The 26934-nt window shown below is 39.7% G+C and overlaps 1 protein-coding gene across 1 annotated transcript in view; it reads left to right on the top strand.

Moving 5' to 3' along the window:
• The first annotated feature begins 4037 nt into the window (after positions 1-4037).
• Positions 4038-26934, top strand: part of rgs19 (regulator of G protein signaling 19) — a 102714-nt gene continuing 79817 nt past the window's right edge. The window contains exon 1 of the mRNA XM_043710481.1: positions 4038-4165. The gene's annotated coding sequence lies outside the window, so the exon portion shown is untranslated. The remainder of the gene's footprint in view (positions 4166-26934) is intronic.

Consider the following 26934-nt stretch of genomic DNA (forward strand, 5'->3'; position numbering starts at 1 on the left):
CAGAACATTGGTGAGGCTACTTTTGGAACATTACATACAATTTTGGTTGTCCTTCAATAGGAAGAATGTTGTTAAACTTGAGAGGGTACAGAAAAGATTTTCAAGGGTGTCGCTAGGTCTGGAGGGTTGAGTTATGGGGAGAGGCTGAATAGGCTGGGGCTTTTTTCCCTGGAGTGTTGGAAAGTGAGTTGTGATCTTAAAGAGGTTTATAAATCATGAGGGGCAAAAAAAGGGTGAATAGCCAGGGCTTCTTTTCCTGGGGCAGGGAGTCCAAAACTAGAGGACATAGGTATAAGATGAGAGGGGAAAGATTTAAAAGGGATTTGAGGGGTAATTTTTTCATGCAGATGGTGATGCATGTATAAAACGAGTTGCCAGAGGAATTGGTGAAGGCAGGTATAATTACAATATTTAAAAGGTACCTGGATGGGTAGAAGAATAGGAAGTGTTTAGAGAAACACGGGCCAAATGCTGGCAAATAGAACTGGGTCAGATTGGGATGCCTGTTTGGTGCAGATAAATTGAACCAAAGTGTCTATATCCATCTTGTATGACTCTATGACTGTATGTCTCAAGTTGATTTACAACCAATGAAGTGCTTCTGAAATGGAGTCACTGTTCTAATGTAGGAAACATTGTGCACAACAACTGTTTCATGGATTTTCAGAAGGCTTAGCTAAAGTTGAAGCCCAGGAACTGAAGGCAAGATTATTGACTTGTTTAGGAAATTGACTGCTTGGCAGGAGACAGAGAGTAGGGATAATTGAACAACTAACCTAATTAACAGGATGCAAACTAGTCATGTCCTGCAAGGATCCATATTGTTCTCTTGACTACTCACTATTTATTAACAGTTTAGATGAGGGGATAGAATGTCACATAATCAAGTTTAACAATGACAAAATGATAGGCAGTTAGGTAGAATATAATTATAGAACTTTTTTGTTTAATTATAGACATGTTGATAGATTAAGGGAATGGAAAAATCTGTGGCAAATGAATTTCAATATAAACAAACATGTTGTCATCTACTTTGCACTGAATGTGAATAGGATATTTTCTAAATAAGGAAAAACTAAAACTGTGGAGTTCAAAGACACTTGGGTGTCCAGGTACATAGATCACTGAAACATTAGAAAAAGCTACAGAAATGATCAGTTTTAGTTAACAAAATGATAGTCTTTATATTGAGAAGACTACAAACACGTGAGGTAGAATCGATACAAATATACAAAGTCCTGGTTAGACCACATCTGGAGTACTGTAAGAAGTTTCAGATAATACATTCCCTAAAAAGGATATATTGACCATGGTGGGAGTGCAGTATATGTTTACCGGAATGGTGACTGGCCTCCAAGAATTATGGGAAGAGATTACACAAACCAGGTTGCAAGTTTGAGCATTTAGAAGATTAAGCTCTAAGGTGATTAGATCAAAGCTGTCACAATATTAAGAGAACAAATGAGTTAGGCACAGAAAATCTACCTGTGCAGTGTGGGCAGTCCAGGACTTGAGTGTGGTGTAAAGATTCGAATTAGTGCATTCAGGAGTAAAAGTAGGAAATACTTCTATACAAACGGTGGAAGTATATGGAAATATTCTTCCATTAACTGTCATTAATTCTATATCAGTTTTTAACTTTAATCTGATGTTGATATTTTCTTTTATCCAAAGATATGACAGAATATAATAACATGGATATGGATCAGAGAGTTAGGTCACAGATCAGCTGTGATCTCGTGAATGACAGAACTGGCATAGGGGCTAATCTTGTTTTTATGTTCTAATATCTTCCCCCACGCAGAAAGAGAAAGCTACTATCCATGCTAGCATTACTCCCTCTCCTCCAAACACACACTCTATCACTCTGTACACCAATTTCTCCACACTCGTATATACATTCCCCACCCCAAGCCGCATACACTCCCTCAGGACCCACCCGCACCATGTCACCTCCCCTAGCAACACACACCCTCACACTCCCAAATACGTACCACACACACAGATACATATGCCCCGACCCACCCCCTTGCATACACACACACACACTCACTCAACTGGTTAATTCCCGCTGAATTTACTAGCGGTGTCTGGCGCCACCTTTTGAGATAAAAAAAAGCGGCGAGTCTAAAAGTAGAAAAGCGATTTCAGACCGTGCGGTCATGACAATTTGCACATTTGTTAAGTGAATTTGGAATTTACTTCAGATCTTTAGTGTCCAATGGTAAGATGTAGGAACGACTCCGATGAATTGAAATATATTAAACGTTATTTGCGAACACGGACAGTAATAAATAAGAATGCTTTCCTGAAATGTACGAACAATACACGTATAAATAGTGTGCAATCTTTCATGGGGGATCCAATTACTATGCGATTTTACACCTTAACTATACGAAGATAATACAAATTAAAATCTAAAGCTCTTGTCGATCTAAAAACCAATTCATTAAAATTTAGATTTAGCGTGATGTTTTATGTCTGAACTCCAGCAGGTTTCTGGTGCTGTCAACAGTAGCTGATTGGAAGAAGTCAGATACATGATTGAAGAAGATAAACGCTAGGTAAAATGGGAGTGAGTCATCTTTCTGGAATAGTTCAAGCATGCAGAGTTAATTCAGAGATTACACTTTGTTTGTTCTCGTAACACACGAAAATTCATTGTATTTTGACCGAGCTGAGTTTTAAAAACTTGAAAGACGATTATTCGTGGATATCGTTGACACACTGCGCTAAATTGGTGATAATATCAGACTGTTTTACAACGCCTAGTCTTGGAATCATGTTTTCGCACAGAACAACAAGAGTACATCGTCCTGTCCTCCTGTCGATTCGTTCACATAAAATCAGCGCCACTATTATTTAAATTAAACACTTTAATTGAGTGTTGAGAAAGTGTGGCACATATACGTAAGATAACGATATTGAAATTATATTACAGAGGTATAGTTGAGTTTTCCCTGCAAGGATCTATTCCAGTCAGCACACATACGTATTGATACTCTAACGATTGGGTGGATTAGCTCAGCAGGGCGCTGTAAACATATTGTAACTCCAGTCTGAAGTCTAGACTCTGCAGGACATTCTCAGGAAGAGAAAGTCTTAATTCTCCTATTCAATCCATCCCGTCTGGATATTAACATTCACTTCACACACCACGTTCTGACTTGCTGGGAACCCTCTACAATAAACTTGCAGACTGTAAGTGCATCGTTAATTATATCGCTAGCTGACAGGTTTATAAATCGTTGAATGGACTGTTTAGTCCTTTATCGATCCAGTTGTAATAGCTCTGACATTTTTAGAATTGTTAATATTTCTGTTCAAATGAAACGGGACGCCTGAGGTAAATAAATACCGAGGCGCAGAGAAGGGAAATCTATACTTGTCGATTTGTGTATTTTCAAACATGTCAACATGGTATTTAAAACATCGGCTTTACTTCTGGCGAGCTTTTTGATCTTTTAAGTCGTACATACTAAAGTTTTTAGATACTGAAGGCATCGAGGGGAGTGGAGACAGTGGAAATTTGGCGTTAAGATAATGAATCAGCCATGGTCGTATAGAATGACAAAGCAGGTTCGATAGGCCGAATAGCCTGCTCCTAGTTTCTATGTTTCTTCCGGTGTATCTCTGGATTCCCATAGCAAAGAATCCGGATGAAGCCCTTCTCTGGACTTCATTGGTCAACATCATTTACAAAACCGAACATATTTTGCCTCCAATCGGTTTCGAGATAACGCATCGTCCACCAGGGCCAGAATGTTCCCCTTGTCTGAAATGTGTAGCTCCACAAGATCCTGTTATCTCCTTTCCTTAATCTCTGAAAACACTGGAACGGAGCATTGGGCATGCCTGTCCTGTTTGGGGACTGTGTTCTAATGCACCCAGCACTGAGTGTGGAACGCCAGTTTGCTGCATGCTGTTGACAGGAGGTGTGAGACAAGCAGCTGAAGGAGGGAGACCTGGGGAAAGCTTGTTTGAGCATCAGCTTCTCTCAACTGAGGCTCCTTGACGTAGCAGTGAAACTGCGAGGAAGGCAGCCGGCTAGGACACGCATGCGCAGCCCATCTCCGCCAGCCGCCCTGGGTGTCGATCTGACTTAAAAAAAACGGATGTGCTTGAGAAAACGATTCAGTAACACGCCGATTTTTAATGAAAAACTGTAAGTAATACCCTCATTGTTTGATCGCTGACTTTTGTCCTTTTCTTTTAAAAATAATACGTAGCAATCTGCACCCAGCGAGTGGGGCTGTCAATTTGAAGGCTTTAACCTGTGAAATGCATCCAACCCATACCCTACAATCTGACAAGTCTTCCTTTTGTGTAGTGCAGCTCTTTATCCACAGCGTTTCGGGCAAATCCTAAACCAGAGGTGTCTGTCTGCCTGTCTGTATGGCGGTTTTATTAAAAAAAGGAGAGAGAAATCAGAATATCCCCATGGAAACACGAGGGGACTGCTGCATTTATTACCCACTACTGCTTTGTTGATGATTTTAGCTGTCAGTGAAGATTTCTTGTGCACTGTGAAATGCAGAATGATCTCTTCCCGTCGTTGCTGCATTCCCGCTAGCAGTGGCTTTAAAGTCGTGACCCGTTCGCCAATCTTTTTTATCACACACCGGAGGAGGAGGGGGGGTGGGGGGGGAATGTTGCTGAATTGGCAACTCGGATCGACTCCGTGCTCTGCCAGCGTGTATGTCTGGACAGGGTGAGGGAGAGAGGGGGGCGCGCAGGGTTGGAAGAAGTTGCCGCACTTCTGATGTGTCGACCTTTCCCCAGTTGGCTGCTGCCTCCTGCCACCTGTAGCTGCTGCAGGATTCCGGGCTCAACCGGCGCCACGCTCCGGCGTTGCTTTGCATTGCCTTGGCAGCTTCAGCGTCCCCGTCTTCACCGGGCTACCCACAACGTCAACTGATACAATCTTACTCAAAATCTCAAGTCAGATGCACCTACTCGCCCTCAAAATTGCTTGTTGCTTTAATGTTCGGATTTTACCTCCCAGACCGTTTCTTCAGCGTATCGCCTCTCTGATACACTATATACCAGTAATTCAACTAATGATGTTCGTATACATACGCTTAAAAAAAGGTGTGGGGGAGTGGGGTGCGGTTGAGGAGATTAAGGGGGAGGGGACGATAGATTTGGGTGATTTTCTTTGAGCAAAGAGTGGGGACACGATCAAAATGATGGTGCTGGGCAGGTGTGGAGATCCAAGCAGCTACATCGAGACAAGAGGGAGGAATATTGCGGGTCTCCATTCAGATTTTGTAAAGTGCCAGACACTTTCACCATCCTACAGACTGTTGTCGCTATAGATGTAAAGTCAGTTGTTTCTTGATGCATAATTCTGTTAACCGTTCAGCTGAGAATATGGAAATAAATGGAGCTTGAAAATCTACTATATTCAATTTTGCTGGTGAACAGGAGACCTGATTTATTTGTGCAATTGTGCTCGGTCTAGGAACAATATATTTTTTAAAGGGCTTTGTCACTGTTGTGTCCTGTGTGTTGTGCCAATATTAGGGATTAAGATAGCTCGAGTCGCTTCTTAAATGAACAGAAACCCTATAATAGTCAGTACCCGTGCGCAGAGGGATGAAACTGCAGGCAACACTTCCCCTCCTTAGGATGTGATGGGTGTGGAGAATTGATAGCCAGAACACAGGTACATTATTTACTCTTATCCCAGATCAGCTAAAGTCCTATGAGCATGAGTACAGTCAAGGGTGGGTAATTAAGAGTGCTATTGTATGCTTTAAATTTGTTTACTGTGGAAAGCCAATGATTGAGTCTGCAATATGTTAAAGATACAAAACATTCTCTCTAAAGTGTCTGTCACATGCATCTAAAGACACATATCAACAAAGCTGATGGGGAACCAACATCACATGATTAGATTGGTCAACTCTCAAAAACGATTTTGCAGCTTGGGGTGGAACATCATTATGATGAAAGAAAATGAAAAGTCTCTTTCCCACTGCACTTGTAATAATAGTTTTCTGAATTGAACATAAACTTGAATGTTTAAGAAGGTTTTTCTTCTTCGTACTTCTGTCCTTTTACCTTTTGTTTAATACTCATATTAAAAGGCATTTAACATTAAACATTTAGCAAATGGTCATGAAAGAATTACCAAGTTAGAAATCTGAAGAGAACTGAATTAAGATAGGAAGTTGAAAGGATTTCATCAATGTAGTGTCTTGAATTATTGACTAAGTCTACTTATAGTAGATATATTTGGGCTCTGAAACTCGTTCGAGCCAGTAGCTTCAGTAAAGTGTATTGAATCAAAAATGACTGTAGAAATCCAAGAATTACTCTTTAAAATTAATAACCATTCTTGGAAAAAAATAAGGAGTCATCTTCAGAAGTACAAGACCAATTAATTTCTTTCAAATCTGAGGTGTTCTCTGACTTGTTAAATGTTGCCAGCACTTTCTATTTTTGCTTTGGATTTACGCTAGTTGCAAATTATACTTTTTATTAACATCCATAAACCAATTTTAAGCAATGTTTTGTAAATCTGATAAACTTCAAAAACCACAAACATAATCACTACTTTAGCAAAATTCATTACTTCTTATTTGTATACAAAATTGCCCATAGTGATACTTTACACAAGCTTAAGTTGAACCATTTAAAGTGGAGAACAGAATCCAGATTTGTGCTTCACATATTTGTATCATGGGAAAATTGCATGTGAATAATGTTATTATCTATGATAATCATTTCTATAGTTTATTGAATGTGCTAATTTTATGGATGTAGGATTGTTCACTGAGCTGGAAGGTTCAGTTTCAGATTTTTTCATCACCATACTCGGTAACATCATCAATGAGCCTCAGGATGAAGCACTGGTGGTATGGTCCACTTTTTATTTATGTGTTTAGGTTCCTTGGGTTGGTGATGTCATTTCCTTAGTGAGCAAACCTAATCCAGAACCTCAAGCTGAGCTACAAATCTTCTTAAAATGTGCTAATTTTATGTTTTAATGCATAATGCATTCATTGCCCAAGTATTCTTCCTGATGAGTTTTGCAATGCATGTACAATGGTCATGAAGTCTATATTGCTAAGTTTAACTAAACAGGACTTGTTCCTCTTGTATCCAATGAATAAAGTATTTCTGAACCCACAGCATTATTAAAATTACCTGATAACACCTGACATTGCACAAATTCAGTCGTTTTTGTGGTATTATTTTATAAAACACAAATGAAAGTATGGCTTCAAATTTTGATACATCACATCCCTTTCAGATTCTAAGACACAGAATTTTTGAAGTGAACACATTTATGGCATAACATATCCTGGCCTATACTTTTCAGACGTAATTTGCAATAAATGTTAGCATCTTTCGTCCAAAGAAGGCTCCAGCAAATATTCAGTGTAACGTGAGAAACTGTTGTTGGTATTTTTTGCACATGAACATTTTATGCGATCACATAATGTTCTGCTGTTGTACAGGGGAATTAATTGGTAGGCACAATCTGGAAGCTTGGTTTTTCCATCACACCCCTATGCCAACAAATCAGCAGACTGACCCTGGTTCAATAAGGCATGCAGAACAGTGAGTCAGAGCATCAACTGATGTTCTTAAAATTGAAGTTCCAAACTGGTGAAGCAACTGCATAGATTATTTGACTTGTTCTTCAGTGGAGGCAGCATTCCGCACATGGAGCGAAGAGATTCCACAAGCAAAGGATTGGATAAAAGCTCCATAGTTCTGCTATATTCAGTCATGAATGGTGATGTAAAACTAAACAATTAATAGGAGAAGACTTCTCCATGATCTTTTGTCTTACTCAACATGTGAATGAAAATGAAAAGGCTGAAGCTTTTGCATACACTTTCGACAATAGATGTTGCATGGATGATCCATCCAGAGATGCCCATCATTACAGAAGCCAACCTTTAACCAATTTTATTAACTTTGTTTGGTATCTAACAATGGCTAAGTGTGGAAGATACAGGAAAGTTTGTGGGCCTGAATAACATCCTAATTACAACACTAGCATCAATGCAACAAAATGAAAGATCGACCACTTCTGTCCACAAAACACAGGATATATCCAATCTGACCAACTATCATCCCATCAACATACATTTTAACACCAGAAAAATAATAGAAGGGGCTATCAAGCCTTGTTGTGGCACAGTTAAAGCCTCACCTGCTCCAGGAATGTACCATAGCATCTCTGAACAGGTGGATTAGAAAATGTAAAGAAGATATCAATGACACTATTAAGTGATATTTGTATTCCCCAACCAGCAACATATGTAAGTTCAATTTGGATTCTGTCAAGACTGCTTAACTCCAGACTTTATAACAACCTTGATTTAACTAGCTAAAAAAAACCTGATTTCTAGAGGTGAGGTGAAAAAACTGCTTTTGAAATCAATGTATCATTTCACTGAGTGTGCCATCAGATATCATGAATGATAGTTGACAGGTGGGAGTAACCTTTGGTTGTCATCAAGACTACCACAATGGAGTAATTATGGTTATCAGAGGCCAATAATGTCAGTTCAGGACATCTCCGTAGGGGTTCCTCAGTGCAGTATGTCCTAGTCCCACCCATCTTCAGGTGCTTTGTCAATGACCTTCTTACAATCATTAGGTCAGAATTGAAGTTTTCAGTAATTGTCACACTGTGTTCAGTGCCATTTGCAATTCGCTCAGATAGCAGAACAGTCCATGCTAACTTATATGAAGGTCTGGATAATAATCAGAGTTGAGTTGATAAATGACAAGTAATATTTGTAATGCACAAGTGCCAGGCAACAAATTATTTCCACAAGAGAGAATCTTATAATCTCTCCTTGACATTCAGCAGCACTACAATTGTCAAATTCCCCAGCATCAACATCCTGGGATGACAATTGAGCAGATACTAAGCTGGATCAGCTACAAGCATGCTGTGGCTGCAAGAACAGATCAGAGACTGGGCATTCTGTGACAAGTTTCTCACCTACGGACTCCCTGTCTATAAGGTACAAGGTGTGAATGGATGGAAAACTTTAATTTCTGTATGATTGCAGCTCCAACAGCAATCAAAACTTCACACTATCATATCTAAGCCACCTGATATATTCCTGACTCAGTTACTACCCTAAATATTCACTCCCTCTATCACTGGCACACTGTGATAGCGGTGTGAACATTCTATGAGATGCATTGCAGGAACTTCTTATCAAAGCTTCTTTGAAAACATCTCCCAGACTATAGTCTATAGTACCTGAAAAGGCTATGACAGCAGGTATACAGGAACACCACTGCCTGCAATTTGTCCCAAATGACACACCATCCTCATTTGGAAATATGTCACCATTCCTTCATCACTGATGAATCTCCCTTCCCAAAAGTATCGTACAAGCACCGTCACTACATAGATACCACAGTTTCTATGGTAGAAAGACAGAATCATGTAATTGGAGATAGAATTTGGTAATCTTTGTGATGGAGAGGATTTGGGTTAATAACTTAGCTCAGGATTAAATAGAGTCCTGAGGTTGTGAACAACCTGATTTAAACTGAAATAGTGGAAGACCAGGAAAATGAATTGATGACCAGAGTATTACTCTTTAAGGTAACAAATGTGGTAATACCCTTACTTCAGAGTCAGAAGGTTTGGTTCAAGGACTTGAGCATGAACATCAAGTCTGACATGCCAGTGCATTCTGAAAGGGTTCTACACTTTCAAGAGTGCTATTTTCCAGATTAGGTATTACATTAAGACTCCTATTTGCGTGGACGTATAAGATTCCATGGTACTGTTTCAAATAGCAGGGACATAAACCCTAGTGCTCTGTGCAATCTTTATCCCTCAATAAATATAACAAAATAATTGGATGTAGGTAGCTCACTGAGCTGAAACGTTCTTTTTCAGATGTTTCATCACCATACTAGGTAACATCTTCAGTGAGTCTCAGGATGAAGCACTGGTGGTATCGCCTGCTTTCGATTTCTATGTTTCGGTTTCCTTGGGTTTCATCCAGAGGTTCACTGAAGATGTTACCTAGTATGGTGACAAAATGTCTGAAAATGAACCTTCCAGTTCAGTGAGCAAACCTACATTCAAAAAGTCAACCTGAGCTACAAATCTTCTCAAAACTTGCTCGGACGGGTCCTTACCATATTATGAAAGGTGGAGAATAAACCATTTATAATGTTAACCAGCATGGATACAAGAAGGATAATTTGGCTGGTCAACAGCTTAGTTAGAATAGCGTCAAGGGAGATGAAATGGGCCTCATGGACAAGATAAAACAGAGGATAGCATACCAACAGGGCGAGGACGGGGAAGCTTTTACTTGGTAGATGAGGGGAAGAGGTGAAGCAAGACACTTAATTCGTTGGAAATCTTGGAATAATAAATAAGGAACAGAGTAATTAACTGGACAGGATAGAAGCTGGAATAGATGGGGATTGATAACCTCTCTCTTTAGGTGTAAGCCATAAGGGGGTGTTGGATACCATGGACCTCCCTTTGATCTTTATTGGTCCATAATGATGCTTGGCCACATATCACAATGGTTTGCCATACATTTTACAAAGTGGCTGACCAAGATACTTTCCCACTTTTACCATTTGCCACCAGTTGTATCAGAAAGTTAATAATCAAACTGTTTGGCCACATTAGGAATATAGCTTCAGTGCCCATCACAGTGCTAGTTGAACCCTGAGTATCTGGCTCAGATTCCAGTACGCTGGGATTAAATAATAAACTGAAATAAAACTGTGTCCAGTTATTGAAATGCAGGTTCAACTAACTAACCAAATGCTGACGGATTATTTAAAATTGATAGACTTTAGTAGCAGAGCTGAAAATGTGTTGCTGGAAAAGTGCAGCAGGTCAGGCAGCATCCAGGGAACAGGAGAATTGACGTTTCGGGCATAAGCCCTTCTTCAGGCTTATGCCCGAAACGTCGATTCTCCTGTTCCCTGGATGCTGCCTGACCTGCTGTGCTTTTCCAGCAACACATTTTCAGCTCTGATCTCCAGCGTCTGCAGACCTCACTTTCTCCTCAAAGACTTTAGTAGCAGTCCGGAGTCATCACACTGAAGCTACAAAGTGCTCTGCTTTCAGCTATTACATAAAACTTACATTCAATTCTGATTACTGAAGCACAAAAGAAACTCAAAGCCTTGTACATGGTGAATTAGCAAACTTGAAAGCTTGTTCCAAAACTCTGAAATTAGTTTGAAGGTATTAATATAGAATGAGAAATTCAGAAGTAGGTACTGTGGAACTGTCAGAAGACTTTTAACAAGAATCACTGTTTGGCACCAACTATCAATGATGTCGGAAGGAAGTGGGATAAGGTCCTGAGGCAGATTTCAGGGAGTCAAGAGCCTTATTGAATTCCTTGAGGATGTGACAAAACACATTGATGAAGGTAGAGCAGTGGATGTGGTGTACATGGATCTTAGCGTTTGATAAGATTCCCCATAGTAGGCTCATTCAGAAAGTATGGAGGCATGGGATACAAGGAAATTTGCTGTCTGGATACAGAATTGGCTGGCCCATAAAGACAGAGAGTGGTTGTAGATGCAAAGTATTCAGCCTGGAGCTTGGTGACCAGTGGTGTTCCACAGGGATCTGTTCTGGGACCCCTTTGTGATTTTATAAATGACTTGGATAAGGTTAGTGAGTTGCTGATGACACAAAGTTTGGTTGAGTTGTGGATAGTGTGGAGGGCGGTTGTAGGTTGCAATGAGACATTGTCAGGAAGCAGAACTGGGCTGATAAGTGGCAGATAGATTTCAACCTGGAAAAGTGTGAAGTGATTCATTTTTTAAGGTCGAATTTGAATGCAGATTGCAGGGTTAAAGGCAGGAGTTTTGTCGGTGTGGAGGAACAGAAGGATCTTGGGGTCCACATCCATAGATCCCTCAAAGTTGCCACTCAGGTTGATAAGGTTGTTAAGAAGAAGTATGGTGTGTTGACTTTCACTAGCAAGGGGGTTGGGTTTAAGAGCCATGAGGTTATGCTGCAGCTTTATAAAGCTCTAGTTAGACCACACTTGTAATATTGTGTTCAGTTCTGGTTGCCTCATTATAGGAAGGATGTGAAAGCTTTAATGAGGGTGCAGAGGATATTTACCAGGATGCTGCCTGGACTGGAGGGCATGTCTTATGAAGAAAGGATGACGAAGCTCAGGCTTGTCTCATTGGAGCAAAGAAGGATGAGAGGTGACTTGATAAAGATGTATAAGATATGAGAGGCATAGGTAGAGTGGATTGCCAGAGACTGTTTCCCAGGGTGGAAATGGCTATCACAAGGGGGCATAATTTTAAGGTGACTGGAGGAAAGTTTAGGGGAGATGTCAGAGGTAGGTTCTTTACACAGAGAATGGTGGGTTCTTGGAATGCAAGCAGTGGTAGTAGAATCAGATACATTAGGGACATTTAAGTGACTCTTGGATAGGCACATGGATGATAGTAGGGTATGTTGGTTAGTTTGATCTTAGAGTAAGATAAAAGGTCAGCACAAAATCGAGGGCTGAAGGGCTAGTACTGTGCTGTACTGTTCTATGTTCTATGAAAATAAAAGGCAGTATATCAAAAATGATAATTGAATAATAATGTGCTGGTGAAAATAAGAACAGGAGGATTAATTGATTGAATATGTGGCTATAGAACTTGCATAGAAAGAAGGGCATCATATTTCTGATGAATTAGAACTGGTACTGGGGCAGGTGGGATCTGTACAGCTGAATGTTTCACATCCTAATGGGTCTGGGGCTGATATCCTCACAGAGGGCTTTACTAATGCTGTTGCTGTTGGTGCAGGTGGGGAGCACCTAGTTTATCAGGAGAATAGGGAGTTGAGCAATAACCCAATCTGGAATGAAGTAAAACTGGTAAGAGGAAGTCAAAAAGATGCTAACAAGACTAAAATACAGGAGAAACAAAGGAGAGTATTAAGTATGCTTCAAATGTGGAATTATGTCAAAAAAAAAACAAAGTTAAGGGCATGCTACCTGAATGCATGCAGCATTCACAACAAAGTAGATGATATGATCCAGAGACATAGAGACATGTGGACGTGAACTAGTTGCTACCTCAGAAGCATGGCTTCATGGGTCCCTGAAATAGGGACTAAAAATTCAAGTATGTTCAAAGTTTAAGAAGGACAGACAAAAAGGAGTTCAGCTAATAGTGGGTGGGACGGTGGCACAGTGGTTAGCACTGCTGCCTCACAGCGCCAGAGACCCGGGTTCAATTCCCGCCTCAGGCGACTGACTGTGTGGAGTTTGCACATTCTCCCCGTGTCTGCGTGGGTTTCCTCTGGGTGCTCCGGTTTCCTCCCACAGTCCAAAGATGTGCAGGTCAGGTGAATTGGCCATGCTAAATTGCCTGTAGTGTTAGGTAAGGGGCAAATGTAGGGATATGGGTGGGTTGCGCTTCGGCGGGTCGGTGTGGACTTGTTGGGTCGAAGGGCCTGTTTCCACACTGTAATCTAATCTAATCAGATGAGAGAAGCCTGATGCATGGCAATACAGTAATCATGGATGACTCCAATCTACATACAGATTGGGTTAACCAACTGAGTACTAAAGCTGTGGAGAATGAGTTTCTGGAGTGGGTTAGGGATGATTTTCTAGAGCATATATTGAAGAGTCAACTAGACGACCTGCTATTTTAGATCTGGAATGATGCAATGGAACAGGACTATAAACCAATCTTGCTGTAAAAGAACTTTTTAGGGATGAGTGACCACAATATGGTAGAGTTTCACATTATGTTTGAAAGTGAGGTAGTTCAATCTGAAGCAAGGTTGTTAAATTTATATTTAAAAAAATTATGAAGTCACAAATTGGCTGAGGTGGATTGGAAAATACATTAAAAGGCATGAATGAACATAGGCAATGGACAGTCTTTAAAGAGCTGTTATATGACTTACAGCAATTAACCATTCCTTCAAGAAACAAAAATCTAAGCAGGTTAGTCAACTGTGGCTAACAAAAGAAGTTCAACATTGTATAAAATTAAAAGGAAACGTTGCCAGAAATACCTTTAAATCTGGAGGTTTTTAGAATATAGCAATGGAAAACCAAGGGAATAAGAAAAGGGAATAAAGAATGTGAATGCAATCTAGCAAGAAACATAAACATGGACTGTAAAAGCTTTTCGATCATGGCTGATCTGATCTTCTGCCCTTTCCCTGTAATCCCTGATTTCCCTACTGATCAAGAATGGTGACTAGGGAAATAGTAGAGGAGTTAAATGTCTGTTTTCACTGAGGAAGAAACATAAAGCATCCAGTATTAGAGATCCAAGTGGCTTGGGAGAATGCTGAGTTGAAGGTAATTAATATTAGTAAGAAGATTGTGCACAACAAATTAATGGAGTTGAAGGTTGATAAATTCCCAGAACCTGATAGTTTGCATCCCAGTGTGTTAAAGGAGGTAGCTATAGCGATCATTGATGTACTGGTGATTATCTTACAAAATCTACAGATCTGGAATGATTCCTATGGATTGAAAGGTGGTAGTTATCACCTCAATATTTACAAAAACAGTGAGAGAGAAAACCAGGAAATATAATCTGTTAGCCTTACATCGGTAGTAGAGAAAATTCTTACAATCTAGTATAAAGGATGGGATGAATAGACTTGTAGATGGTAATGATCTGATTGTGGCATAGTCAGCATGGTTTTGAGAATCAAAAATCATATTTGAAGAACTTGTTGAAGTTTCCTGAAGGTGTGGAAGCCTTGAGTATATTTAAGACAGAGATAGATAGGTTCTAGATTGTCAAGGGGATCAAAACGGGAGACTGGGGTTGAAAAATTTATCAGCCATGATTTAATGGCAGAGCAAGTTGGATGGGCTGAATTACCTTATTTCTGCTCCTTATGGTCTTATGGTCTTATGCTGCTAACAAAATTGAAAAGTGAGAGCTGGTTGACATTGTAAAAAGCTTTCTGGAAATTTGAGTATGCATAGGCCTCCACTGGAAGTAAATTAGAAATATTAAAGCACATGGAATTGAAGGTAATGTATTGGCATGGATTAAGGATTGGCTAACACACAATAAACAGAGAGTAGAAGTAAATTCTCATTGGTAGATTGTGACTAATCGAGTACCACAAAGATCAATACTTTGGCCTCCACAATTCACAAAATATATCAATTACTTGGACATGGGGGCGAAATATAATAATTCCAGATTTGTAAATAGCACAAATTTAAGTGGGAATTTGTGTAGTGAAGAATATGTAAACTGGCTTCAGGAGGATTAGGATGGCCTCAATGAATGGGCAAGAACATGATGGAATATTATATTGAAAAATGTGAGGTTATGCACTTTGTAGGAGAAACAGTTGTGGAGAGTATTTCTTAAATGGTAAAAGTTAGAAAATGTAAATGTACAAAGGAATCTAGTGTCCTGTTGATAAGTCACTGAAAGCTGACATGTGGGTGAGATAAACTATTAGGAAGGCTAATGAAATTTTAGTCTTTATTGCAAGAGGATTTGAGAATGGGAATAACAAAGTCTTGCGTCAACCGTATTGGATTTTGGTTAGACCACACCTTGAATACTGTGTGTAGTTTTGATCTTTTTATCTCAGGAAAGATATTATTGCCATAGATGGAGTGCAACAATGATTCATCAGATTTGCTCCCTGGATGGCAGGACTATTCTATGAAGAGAGCATGTAGTCTCTAGAGTTTCAAAAAATGAGAGATAGTCTCATTGAAACTTAGAGGGATGGATATAGTGCATGCACATAAGATGTTTTCCCTGTTTCGGAGTCTAGGACCAGAGGGCACAATTTAAAAATAAGTGGGATGCTACGCAGGTCCGAGATGAGGACAATTTTTGTTTTACTCCAAGGCTTGTGGACGTTTGGACTGCTTTACCAAGAGGGCTGTGGAAGCTTAGCCTTGGGCTGCGTAAGATGCAGTGAAGTGTTTGATCAGCCATGCTTATATTGAATGGTGTGGCAGGCTCAGTGGGCTGCATGGCCTGCTTCAGTTCCTATATTTCTATACTGCAGCATAACTTATTGAAAGTGTAAGTTGATCACAATATGGCAAGAGCAATGGGGCACCTGGGACTTCAGTTAGCAGCAGGGCCAACAATCTCAGATTTAAAGGATTTAGAAGGAAAAATGGGGAAAGAGGCTGAGTTGCAGTTAAATCAGATACAAAAGGTCTAATAGGCCAAGAAAGATCAAAATAACAGATACAGAAACAAACAATACAGAAAGAAAAGAATGCATTTAAAAATCTTTAACAATGCACTTTATGAAGGAATGAAATATTAACTGTTTCCTTTCTGGATCAGAGAGATTGATCTGCTTTATATTAACATTGAGATATTTGCATAATTAACCATGATGGGCTAAATGGCCTACTATTCTTCCTATGTTCCTAATTGCACAGCAGACATGCACGATGCAATGTCAGCAGCAGCTTTTAATGGACCAACCCAAATAAAGAACTTGTGGGATTCTGGAGTTTGAAGCAAGAGGAGAAAAAAATGTGAAAGTAGATATGGGATGTTTGAAGGCTGTGCTCTATTTGAAAGATGCCTTTCTTGATATGCTGGTGTGAGGAGTGGGACAGAATTACAAATTCCAGAGCACAGGCTGTCAGTATTGTATGGGATGTTGTAATGGTATCCAATGCCTTCAGTCGTTTCTGGATTTCATGTGAAATGAACTAAATTGCTGTTATCTGTAATGCAGGGCACCTCATGACGAGGTTGAGATGGATCATCCACTTGGCACTCCTGGCTGAAGATTAGTGTAAATGCTTCAATCTTGTCTTTTGCATTGATATTTTGGGCCATTCCATTATTGAGAATGGAGATATATACGGAGCATTGTTAACTTGTAATAATGGAAAATAACTGGATATGGCTGGATTCCACAGCTTAGATCATATCTATGGAATCATTTAGCTCTGTCTAGCACAGATAGCTTTCACTGTCTGGCATGTAATTCTAGGAGATAGTGAGGATTGCAGATGCTGGAGAGTCAGAGTTGATAAATGTGGTGCTGGAAAAAGCAAAGCAGGTCAGGCAGCATCCGAAGAGCAAGACAGTCTACGTTTCAGGCATAACAATTATCGGGCGGCACGGTGGCACAGTGGTTAGCACTGCTGCCTCACAGCGCCAGAGACCCGGGTTCAATTCCCGCCTCAGGCGACTGACTGTGTGGAGTTTGCACGTTCTCCCCATGTCTGCATGGGTTTCCTCCGGGTGCTCCGGTTTCCTCCCACAGTCCAAAGATGTGCAGGTAAGGTGAATTGGCCATGCTAAATTGCCCGTAGTGTTAGATAAGGGGTAAATGTAGGGGTATGAGTGGGTTGCGCTTCGGCGGGGTGGTGTGGACTTGTTGGGCCGAAGGGCCTGTTTCCACACTGTAAGTAATCTAATCTAATCTAATCTAATCAGGACTCCTAAACTTCACCCAGACAGTCACCCAAGGGTGGAATTGAACCCAGGGCATGTAATTGTGTTTTGTAGCCTCATTATATGTTTTATGTATACTTGGAGCTCCATATGATGTCCTCTCCTACACTTCTAATTACTCTGGGTTGATCTCCTGGTTTGATGATAAAGGTGGAATGAGGGTGGCTGTTCCGGTTAATAGGGGCACAATTTCACAGGAAATCCCAGGAAGCCTTCTAGATGTACTTTGTGACATAACAAAGTGCCATAGAAAACATATCAATGTCCTTTCTTGCTGATGTTTGAAGTTGCATGATAAATAGGACAGAAATCTTGTGTAAAAAAATCTAAAATATTGCCACATGTGGGAAATTTCTTTTGATCAATCCTCTGATTTTTCATGAAATAGTGGAAGAATTTTGAAAAAAAATGTTCAATGTTATGACAGAAATGGAATCTGTTGCCTGCTACACTTTGAAAACTATGTGCAATGTTTCTAAAATCATAGAATCACAGAACATTCATGGCACAGAAAGGTTGTAGTTACTGAAGAAAGCCATACAATTTTCATCTTACATAGCAGTGAATAAAAGCCTCTGGATTTGAATTAGATAAAGATGCTTCTGTTACTCTATACACTTGAACTGACTCATTATAAAGCTACTGATGATTAAATCTGATCACGTATAATCCAAGTAATAGAACTTTGTACATTTTTTAGTTCAGTAAAATGTTTAATTAAATGCAAGAATCCTGGACTGAATTGTCATTACTGATAAATTACAATTAAGGATATTTAAAGTTTGCAAATGTTTTTCTAATCTCAGAACAGGAAGTGTTCCCTTCGTGATTCAGGAAGTGGTGAAAATTGAAATCTTCTTAAAACTAGTGTCTTTATCAAAGTAAGAAAGTGAATTTGCCTTAACAAAATTTTGTGAATTATTAATTATGGTACCAGCCAAAGCTATAATGTCTGAGATAACTGTAAAATTGTACAATTAAGTTGTGTGAACTAGTAGCGTAGTGGGATAGTTTACACTGAGCAGTAAATTTAGCCAAAAAGGACACATGTACAATGGGCTATTCATATATACCTTTTTATTGAAAATAGTAAGACTGAGATAAACATAGTTCCCAGTAATTGCAAATGAGTTGAAACAAGATGTTCCATATGAGTTGATTGGAGAAGCTGGGATGCATCGTACTGGAGTAGAGGAGGTTGAAAGGGGATTTGATAGGGGTATTCAAGATCATGAGCTGTACACCTATAGTAGATATAAACTGTTTCTGCTGCATAGCAATCTAGGACCAGGTGCACAGATGTTTGTAAATGATTAGCAAAAGAGCCAAACGATTGGCTAAAAAGCCAAAGACAACCAGAGAAAATGAAGGTGTGGGCATTGCTGACTACCCAGCTTTTATTGCTTATGCTCAGATGCTCTTAAGAAGGTGATAGTGAACTGTCTTCTTAAATCACTGCAGTCCGTGTCCTGTAGATAGACCCACAACTCCCTTACAGAGGGAATTCCAGGATTTTGACCCAGCAACATTGAAGTAGTGGTTGTATATTTCCAAGTCAGGATGGTAAGTGGCTTGAAGAGCAACATGTATCTGTTGTCCTTATCCTTCCAGATGGTAGTGGTCATGGGTTTAGAAGGTCCTGTCGAAGGATCTTTGGTGAATTTTGCAGTGTTCCTTAAAGATAATATACACTGCTGCGATGAGCATTGATTATGTTTTGACTTAGTATTTGTGGATGTCATATCAATCAAACAGGCTGATTTGTCCTGGATGGTGTTAAGCTTCTTGAGTGTGTTGGAGCTGAACCCATCTAGGGAAACGTGGATTATTTCATCACACTTCTGACTTGTACCTTGTAGATGATGAACAAGCTTTGGAGCCTCAGGAGGTGCAGTATGCCTAGCCTCTGACGTGCTCTTGTTATTTATATTGCTAGTCCAGTTTAGTTTCTGGTCAATGGCAACCCCCACTGTGGTATTCAGTAATGGCACTGCCAAGGGGCAGATGATTCGATTTCCACTTGTTAAATGGTCATTTCTTGCCATTTGTGTGGGGCAAATGTTACTTGCCACTTGTCAGTCAAGCCTGAATATTGCTCAGATCTTGCTGGATTTGGACATGGACTGCTTCAGTATTTGAGAAGTCATGAATGGTGCTGAACATAGAACAGTATAGGACAGGTGTGGGCAATTTGGCCCACTATGTGCTGACCTTGATGCCATTATAAACTAATCCCATCTGTCTGTACATGGTCCATTTCCCTCTAAACTCTGAACATTGCACAATAATTGGTGAATGTCCTGACTTCGGATCTTTTGATGGAGGGAAGACCATTGATGAAGCAGCTGAAGATGGTTGGCCTTTGACACTACAATGAGGAAGTCCTGGAGCTGAGATGACTGACCTCCACCAACAACAACCATCTTCCGATGTGCCAGGTATGACTCCAACCAGTGGAGAAAAGCTGTTTGTCGAGCAACTGGGTATGATCTGCAATGCACTGTTTGAAAGAGTGGTGGAGGCAAATTCATTCATAGATTTCAAGAGGAAATTAGAAAAATACTTGAAGGAGAAAAAAATCCAAGTAAAAGACAATGATTTGGACTAGCTGTGATGCTCTTGCAGAAAGCCAGCACAGAATTGATGGATTAAATGGTCTCCTTCTGTACTGTAATCTTGCTGTGATTCTAAGAATTGAAACCTGTACATTTGATTTATGAGATCACTTTTGGAATATTAAGGAAAATCTATGATACAATATTATCATTTAAGTATTTACAGAACCATAGAAATTTATTATGCACAAGGAGGCTATTATATTCATTGCGAATATGCCAACTACTATTGCTAATAGCAATTTTCAGAAAACTATAAAATGCAAGTTTTAATAGAGGTTCCTTTGATATGGTTTTAGAGGTTATGAAAAACCGTCAGAGAATTTTCAATGAGCCCAAGATAGTACAGATTCCATGTGGTCAATCAGAGGAAGAGACTTAATACATCAAATGAGACCTCATATTTCTTATATTTTTGTGAATGCCATTAGTACTGATTAGAAAATATGGGTGTCTTTGAAACAATTTGACTGCTCTGGGGTGATACATGAAGAACCAATCCAGAAGATGTTAACACATCCCATGTGCCAGTGAAGGGAAATGTCATATCTGCATTGGGATATAACTAACTGAGGGGGAAATGGAAAGGCAGAAAGATATACTTTATCTTCATTTTTCTGGCACAAAAACGTTGCATACATAGATTTATGTTTTAATTCCCATTCCATAATCAAAGATTTCACGTTACGAAAAGCACTAGAATATCTGAGACATAGTTATACAGCACAGTAACAGACCCTTTGTTCCAATAAGTCTATGGTGACCATAATCCCAAACTAAACTAGTCCTACCTGCCTGCAAATGGCCCACACCCCTCTAAACCTTTTTTATTCATGTAGTTATTCACATGTCCTTTAAATGTCCAACTGTACCCACATCCATCATTTTCTCTGGAAGATCATTCCGCACATGAACCACTCTCTGTGTAAAAGTTTTGCCACTCATGTCCGTTTCAAAACCTTCTCCTCTAACTTAAGTAATATGCCCCCAGTCTTGAAATCCTCCACTAGGGGAAAAAGGTACCTGCCATTCACCTTATCTATACCCATCATAATTTTAAAAACCCCTAAAATATCACCCTTCAACCTCCTATACTCGAGTGAAGGAAGTCCCAGCAGCCTATCCAGCCTCCACTTCTAGTTCAAAATTGCATTTCCGGCAACATCCTGGTAAATCTTTCTGAACTCTCTCCAGTTTGATAATATACTTCCTATAATATCTTATCAGTGCACCCAGAATTGGACACATTACTCTCGAAGGGGCCTCACCAATGTCCTGTACAACCTCAATGTAACTTCACAACTCCTATACTCAAAGATCTGAGCAATGAACATAAGCTTGCTAACTGCCTTCATAGCCACCCTGTCTAATGTGATGCAAATTTCAAAGAATTATGTACCTGAACCCCAAGGTACAACACTACCCAAGACTGTACTTGTAACTGTATAAGACATGTCCTTTTTTGTTTTACCAAAATGCAATGCCTTGCGTTTATCCAAATTAAACTCCACAATCCGATAACCTAGTTTATCAAGATCTCTCTGTAACTGCAGATAATCTTCTTCACTGTCCACTATACCATCCATATTGATATCATTTGCAAAATTCCTAACCATGCCTTCTGTATGTTCATCTAAATCATTTATATAAATGACAAACATTGCATTTTCTGAGTGTGTGATCATTTGCCAATTGCATTCTAAAGTCTCTCAAGCCACATAAGAAAAGAAATGAAAAAATGATCTGTTCCCAAGTTTCATAAAATCAACTATGACCTACTGGCTAGACAGGAGACAACAGAGATAATTCCTGTTGGAGAGAGGTAGTTAACATTTCAGGTCAATATGAATTTGATAAATGCACTAAACAGTCAGGAATAATATTTGCATGGTCGTGCTGGAGCAAAGGATATATAATTATTATTTGTTTGAATTCTGTTGACAACAATGTTTTTGGAGGCAGAATAATACAGAAGGTCAAACTAAAATCTATTGTACTGTAGCATCTTGCAATGTTGAATGAATAATCTAAACTATTAATTTTTATATGCTTGCTTCTAGCATGATTAGTTAAAATGCCTTCATTAACGAGTGAATAAATGAATACAACTTAAAATATACATTTTTGAGAGCAGAAGCTTGCAATTAAATAATGTTCAGATAATTTCTAAACTCAGTAGATGTGTATGTATAATATAGCCACCAAACCCTGATACAGCAATTTTAAATGACAGTGAGTTTACAAATAGTCATTTAGTTTCCTAAAAACGCCCCAATAGCAAAAGGGACATGGAGGAGCAGATTGGGGGAACCTCCTTAATTCAAATAGTTTGGATGAAGCAGTTTTTGTCAAGTGTGTCCAGGAAGGATTCCTGACCCAATACGTAGATAGGCTGACTAGAGGGAAGGCCATGTTGGATTTGGTGCTTGGTAACATACCAGGCCAGGTGTCAGATCTCTCGGTGGGAAAGCATTTCAGTGATAGTGATCACAACTCCCTGACTTTACTTTAGTCATGGAGAAGGATAGGAGTAAACGGTATGGGAAAGTATTTAATTGGGGGGGGGGGCGAGAATTACAATGCGATTAGGTAGGAACTGGGGTGCCTAAATTGGGTTTAGATATTCTGAAGGAAATGCATGACAGAAATGTGGAGGTTGTTTAAGGAGCACTTGCTGCGAGTGCTGGATAGGTTTGTCCCACTGAGGCAAGGAAGGGATCGTAGTGTGAACCAACCTTGGGTGACAACGGATGTGGAACATCTAGTCTAGAGGAAGATTGAGGAGGCAAGGATCAGACAGGGCCCTAGGGGGTTGCAAGGTAGCCAGGAAGGAATTGAAGAATGAACTTAGGAGAACTAGAAGGGGGCATGATAAAGCTTTAGCGAGTAGGATTAAGGAAAACCCTAAGGAATTCTACACATGTGAGGAACAAGAGGATGACCACAGTGAGGGTAGGGGCAATCAGGGATAGTGGAGGGAACTTGCGCCTGGAGTTGGAGGATGTTGGGGAGGTTCTTAATGAATACTTTGCTTCAGTAGTCACTACTGAGAAGGACCTTGTTGTTCATGAGGACAGTATGAAACAGGATGATATGCAGGTTGATGTTAAGAAGATGGATGTGCTGAAAATTTTGAAAAACTTAAGGATAGATAAGTCCCTTGGGATGATGAGATATACCCAAAGTTACTACAGGAAGCAAGGGAAGGGATTGCTGGACCTTTGGCAATGATCTTTGTATCCTCACTGTCCAGTGGAGTAGTGCCAAATGATTGGAAGTTGGCACATGTTATTCCCTTGTTCAAGAAAGGGAATAGAATATTCCTGGGAATTACAGACCAGTGGGCAAGTTATTAGAGAGGATTCTGAGAGACAGGATTTATGAGTACTTGGAAAACCATAAATTGATTAGAGATAGTCAACACGGCTTTGTGAGGGGCAGATTGATGCTGCACAAGCCTTATTGAAGTCTTTGAGGATGTGACAAAAGACATTGATGAAGGTAGAGCAGTGGATGTGGTGTAAATGGATTTTAGCAAGGTATTTGATAAGATTCCCCATGGTAGGCTCATTCAGAAAGTACGGAGGCATGGGATACAGAGTTGGCTGGATACAGAGTTGGCTGGCCCATGGAAGACAGAGGGTTGTGGTAAATGGAAAGTATTCAGCCTGGAGCTCAGTGACCATTGGTGTTCTGCAGGGATTTTTTCTTGGACCTCAGCTCTTTGTGACTTTTATAAATGACTTGGATGAGGAAGTGAAAGGTGGGTTAGGAAGCTTGGCGATGACATGAAGTTTGGTGGAGTTGTGGATAGTGTGGAGGGATGTTGTTTGTTGCAACAGAACATTGACAGGATGCAGAACGGGGCTGAAAGTGACAGGTAGAGTTCAACCTGGAAAAGTGTGAAATGATTCATTTTGGAAGGTTGAATTTGAATGCAGATTACAGGGTTAAAGGCAGAATGTTTGGCAGTGTGGAGGAACAGAGGGGGATCTTGGGGTCCATGTCCATAGATCCCTCAAAGTTGCCACCCAACTTTGATAGGGTCGTTAAGAAGGCATATGGTATGTTGGCTTTCATTAGCAGGGGGATTGAGTTTAAGAGCCGCGAGGTTATGCTGCAGCTTTATGGAACCCTGTTTAGTCCACACCTGTAATATTGTGTTCAGGTCTGGTCAACCCATTATAAGAAGGATGTGGAAGCTTTAGAGAGGTTGCAAAAGAGATTTACCAGGAAGCTGCCTGGACTGGAGGGCATATCTTATGAAGAAAAGTTGATGGAGCTAAGGCCTTTCTCATTGGAGCAAAGAAGGGTAAGAGGCGAAAGAGAAAATGCTGGAAACTCTCAGCAGGTCTGGCAGCATCTGTAAGGAGAGAAAAAGTTGGCGTTTCGAGTCTAACTGACCCTTTATCAAAGCTTTGACAAAGGGTCAGTTAGACTTTCCAGCATTTTCTCTTTTGGTTTCAGATTCCAGCATCCGCAGTAATTTGCTTTTATTAAGGGTAAGAGGCAACTCAGTAGAGGTGGACAAGATGATGAGAGGCATGGATAGAGTCAGTAGTCATCAGAGACATTTTCTCAGGCAGAAATGGCTATCACAAGGGGGCATAATTTTCAGGTAATTGGAGGAAGGTTTAGGGGAGATGTCTGAGGTCAGTTCTTTACACAAAGTCGTGCCAGCAGTGATAGTAGAGTCAGATACATTAGAAACATTTAAGCAACTCTTAGATAGGCACATGGATGATAATAAAATGAAGGGTATGTAGGTTCGCTTTATCTTAGAGTAGGATAAAAGGTCGGCACAACATCGAGGGCCAAATGACCTGTACTGCGCTGTATTATTTTATGGTCTATGTTGTTGTACAGAGCTTGAGAATATTTGAAAAAATACACATTTTGTGAAAGCTTTTGTGTTGCTCTCATAAGGACAATTCACAGAAAATACAGTATGAATATTGTTTTTCCTTGATTTTAGTATTTCTTGTGAATTTTGCTTATGAGTGCAAGATGAAAAATTTCCAAAATGTATCTTTTTTTCAGTAATACACAATTATGAATTTATTGATTATTGCTAATTCTGTTCTTGAGTTTACTTGTGCAGAGACTTCCTATTATTCACTTTTTTCAGAAACAATATAAAATGGTGTGCATATTATAGAAAATCCTAAGAAAGCAACTCGTCACAACTCAAAAATTTCTAAACAGATTCATAATGAATTGTTTAAGGTGCAGTCATCATTAGAAAAATGAACAGAAATGACATTTGCAAAGAGCAAATTGCTATAGATAACAATGGGATTAATAATTGGATGAAGTTAAAAATCACACACACTAGGTTATAGTCCAACGGGTTTATTTGAAGGCGCTAGCTTTCGAAGCAGCACTATAACTTGCTGTTGTGTGATTTTTGTCCACCCCAGTCCAACACTGGCTCCTCCAAATCATTAATAATTGGATAACCATAGTTTTAAAACAGTTTTGGTTGATTGTTTGAGACATTACTATTAGTGTAGAACCATAAGAACTTTTCTACTCAAGTTTGAATATACATATTCTCCTGTAATTTCCTCAGGGATCATCTAATCGCCTGATATAAATTTATAAGATAATTCTGCAGAAACTATACAGGTAACCATTGATGTTGATTTCTGTTGATTCTTTGTTGAATTTGCAGTGGTATATCAAGAAATCACTGCAATAGTTCCATCTTAGGACTTTTGTAATTCAGTTTGAACCACTGATGCAGCAACTGTGGCCATAAGGGACACTACCTTTGTTATGAATATGAGATTTCATAGGTGCTTACATTTTAAACAATATCTTTTATAATGAAATGGAGTGCCTGAATAGGTAGATAATATAGGCATGGATCCATAACATAATATATTGAAAATCAAACAAGAGATTTTGAATCTTGACACACAAGAGGGCCACCTGGCTTTCTAGGCAAAGATGCACCACCATATAGACATGGAGAAGGAGACAGAAATGATAGCTCCTATGAAAACTAGAGGAAGAGACTGTTTTCTGTTAGCAATGATGCAGAATCTTGGGAGGATTGATTCTCATTCGGAGAGATGGGACTTGGGAGAGATGAAAGGAGTTGCTGAATTAGGCTGGACAATGGTTCAAGATATTCAGAAACTGAGTGGAGCAATTTGCAAAGGACACTGGAAGATTCAAATAGGCAGGGGAAGGAGAAAGAAGCTAGCTGAAATGCTAGGAAGTGTTTGAAGTATTATCTTTAAAACTGTTCTTTCTGGAAGCATATGTAAAGTAAGAAGATGTCATAAAGAATATATTACTCATGTTTCTTGTTGAATTTTCATTGATTTAAAGTCATGAACAGAACAAGAAATGAGAGGGCATAGATTTAAAGTGACATGTAGACAGACAACTGGTGGTGGTTTAACCTGAAGGTCACTGTACCTTAGGAAAGGGAGCCGGGGAAATCAGTCAGCATGAGAATTGAACCCATGCTGTTGTTGTCACTGCATTGCAAACTATCCAGCTAACTAAGCTAACTGACCAAGCTGTCTTTATTGTAGGAACCCAGTGAAAGATTATTTCCATTGTGTTCCAGGAATGGTATGCTGTAATTTTGCATCTCAAAGTTTAATGTAACTAGATCCCTGAGACAGGAAGTCAGAAGCACCTGGAAGTGGAGGCAAAATGAGGACGTCTTGACAGGCAGTAAGCAGCACCTAGAGGAGCAGGCTGAAGGAGGATACCCTAACAGACAGTCGGTAACATCTAGAGGAGCAGGCTGAAGAAGGATGCCCAAAACGACAGTCGGTAACACCTAGCAGAGCAGGCTAAAGAAGGATACCCTAACAGACAGTCAGTAACACCTAGAAGAGCAGGCTAAAGGAGTATACTCTAACAG

The sequence above is a fragment of the Chiloscyllium plagiosum genome, chromosome 20 (assembly GCF_004010195.1).
Source record: "Chiloscyllium plagiosum isolate BGI_BamShark_2017 chromosome 20, ASM401019v2, whole genome shotgun sequence".
Lineage (NCBI taxonomy): Eukaryota > Metazoa > Chordata > Chondrichthyes > Orectolobiformes > Hemiscylliidae > Chiloscyllium > Chiloscyllium plagiosum.